Raw genomic sequence first — 3,586 nt, forward strand, 5'->3', positions numbered from 1 at the left:
CTCCACGGACGGGTTTAATGCCGCTGGGTCCATGCTGGCTGGTTTGTACTGTCACGGGTTGCCAGGGCAAGCCGTGTGTGAATGATTTAGGACCCAGGAAGCGGCAGCTCTGGTGCAAGTGAGTTTAATAAACAAAAGTAGATACAAACAGAAATGGCGAGTGTGAACATGAAACTAAGAAAACCTAAACTGGGTAAAACTAACAAAACTAACCAGAAACCAAGATGCAGGGAGGCACAGGGAAATACACGGGATGACGACGGAGAGAAGCAGATGAACCAGCAACGAGGACGAGGGAACACACAGCATAAATACACACACCAGTAATCAGGGGATGGGAAACAGGAGGGAAACACACCTGGGAGACATAACAGCTGACGAGGCAGGGGAAACGTAAAGAGAACACACTGACATCAGACAGAGACTCACTGTACTCACTGTACATATATATTGCACTGAGGTGATCCCTGTTGTAAATAAATCTCCTTTTGTTCTCAAAGAAAGAACTGTCTGTGCGTGAGTCCGTCCAATAGCCATGACAAGAAGAAGCAATAAACGGTTACAAACAAACCCTGTTTTCCCAGTCAGGCCACAATCCAGAACCATGGTCACACAAAGTTGTTCAGTAAAGCTTTGATTGAGCAACATGCTCTTTGTAACTCTGAATAGCCTGCTGACAAGTTCAGAAATGCCGTATGTGTTAAACACATACTTAGACCAACCAAAACCAGATCATGAATGACTCTTTTTATTTTTCTGTTGTGAAAGCAGAAAAATGAATTTACAACCGAAATGTCAATAATAAAGAAGCAAAAAACATTAATCATTTACTGGTCACTTCAACCGAAAAACCAGCTGACTCTGAACGTCCACATGTTTCATATTAACTTTTTTTTTGTTTATAGTATCGCCGAAGGTATTCCATTCACTTCTACTGCCACATGTGTGTACAATCAAGCACTTAGGCCGGCAGACTGCTCGCACAAACATTTGTGAAAAAATACATCGCTATCAGGAGTGTGACCACACTGCAATCAGTGAATTGCAGCGTGGTGGGATTCCCGCTGTGCAACAAAAACAATGCAAAATGTCGAAAGCAGTGGTGTATAGCACTTCGCCACTGGACTTTACAGGTAAACCTTGTGGAAAGCCTTCTCAGAAGAGCTGAAGCTGTTACAGCAGCAAGAGCTGACATCATATAAAATAATTACGACTAGGATGTCACTCAAGTTCACATGCATGTATATTGATTATTGCACTGTAGAGGCTGGTGAGAAACAGTAATTCATTTCAGCCTGGGTATTTCTTGAAATACCACATAAAATGACAATAAACTTCTTTTTGAACTCTTCTTGAACTTAAGCTCTTGACCTTGTGAAGGTAGATGAGTAAATACTTTGGACACTGTAGTATATTTTTATACAGACAGATCAAATGTTAAAAACAAACAAAACAAAAACCCAGTTACACAAGTTATGAAAGCAAACAGGTTAACCTGCGAACCATTCCATCTGTCACGCTGAAGGCTCAGAAGATGTTAACCTCTTAAGCCCCAAGCCTAACTGATCTCCTGCCTTTTGCCCCCGTATCAGGGGGCGTTGGGGCTTAAGAGGTTAATGTCAGATAAGCTGTAATTTACATCTTGAAAATACCGGTTTCTCTTTAGTAAGGTTGGAACGGCTGCACATGTACAAAATGCCTCTACATGTGGCAAATTAGGGTGATCATTCACAAACAAAGAACCACAAAAACCAAAAAGCCTTGGTTAATAGCTACTTAGTTTGGGACTTTTTTAATTTTTACTGTTTTGAAAAACTGAAATTTTACTTTCAGATATTAGTTAACGTCAAAATTGTAGAATTCAAATAATATGAGATTATGTTAATATGCTAATATATGTCAGATATCAGGCAATGCTGGTGCTGCAAGTGGGGCTGTTAAAGCATAGCCAAACTAATTAAGTAAGAACAAACATAGCTCACTCAGAATTATCCATATTTCTCTCTCTACCAACATGCAACACCAATGTTTGCTTCAATTTGTCAAAACGTAGAAGAAGTTCTTTGAAATTCAAGACACACCTCTGCAGACTTGCTTTTAGTTTTATCTCTTTATGCTATTTTAACTTAGTGTATACCTACTTCTGTATTCTAAAACCCTTTGTGAATTTTGTTCTTGTAAAGCGATATATAAATAAACATTACTTACTTACAAAAGTCAAGAGTAGAGATTTGTGAGATCTTTGCACACAGCCTTAGAGCCAGAAATGTAAGTGAAGCATTACAGTTCGTCTGAGTGTAAGAAAAGTATACGAGCTGTGTCGGGAAACACATTAGTGACATTTGTACATTTTTGTTTTACCTGCCTCTGAAGACTACCACATTGGATTTGATATAGAGCAATTAAGATAGGATTGAAATGAAGATATTAGTATAAACATAATTTTAAATATAGACCCCATAGTTATCCCCAGATGTTGTGTTTTCTCCTTTGCGATGCTCTGTCAGACCTTTACTGTAGCTGGTCTTCAGTTTTTTTCTGGGTCACTTTGTTTTCAGTTTTGCTCTGTTGAGTTGAGACCAGGTGACTTACTTGGCCATTGAGAAATATTTTAATTTCCTTTCCTTGGGAAACTGTTAAGTTGCTTCTGCAATATTCTTTGAGTTAATATCCTTATGTTCATTAAAGGTTTGTCAGATTAGTTATGCAGCATTTGATTTAATCAAGCAGAGAGTACAGCCACATAAACCTCACATTTCAATCTGCTGCTTCTATCAGCAGTCACATCATGAATAAAAACTAGTGACCTGGTTCCACTGGTAGCCATAATGCCGCCTCCACCATGTCTGGCAGATAATGTGATGTGCTTTAGCTCATTAGCGCTTCTCACCTTCTTTATATTTATGGTATAATCACTCTGGTACAAGTTAACCTTTGTTCATCTGCTTGATGAAATCTGTTTTTATCTTCTCTTCAACAGCATGAGCTAATGCTGCATGACGTGTGGCAAACGTCCACAGTCAGGCTGTTTGAACATCAAGGAAATTCCGTCTACGTATTTGTACTCTTCAAGGGAGTGGCCATCCAAAGGAAAATACTTCTAAAACAAGGTGTGTATTGTTTTTACTGTTTGGTTGGAAAATGCAGTGATTGATAATTCAATTCAATTCAATTCAATTCAATTTTATTTATATAGCGCCAAATCACAACAAATGTCGCCTCAAGGCGCTTCATAGATACAGAGAAAAGCCCAACAATCACATGACCCCCTATGAGCAAGCACTTTGGCGACAGTGGGAAGGAAAAACTCCCTTTTAACAGGAAGAAACCTCCGGCAGAACCAGGCTCAGGGAGGGGCGGCCATCTGCTGCGACCGGTTGGGGTGAGAGAAGGAAGACAGGATAAAGACATGCTGTGGAAGAGAGACAGAGATTAATAACAGATACGATTCAATACAGAGAGGTCTGTTAATACATAGTGAGTGAGAAAGGTGACTGGAAAGGAAAAACTCAATGCATCATGGGAATCCCCCGGCAGCCTACATCTATTGCAGCATAACTAAGGGAGGATTCAGGGTCACCTGGTC

Source organism: Neolamprologus multifasciatus, chromosome 3 (genome assembly GCF_963576455.1).
Source record: "Neolamprologus multifasciatus chromosome 3, fNeoMul1.2, whole genome shotgun sequence".
NCBI lineage: Eukaryota > Metazoa > Chordata > Actinopteri > Cichliformes > Cichlidae > Neolamprologus > Neolamprologus multifasciatus.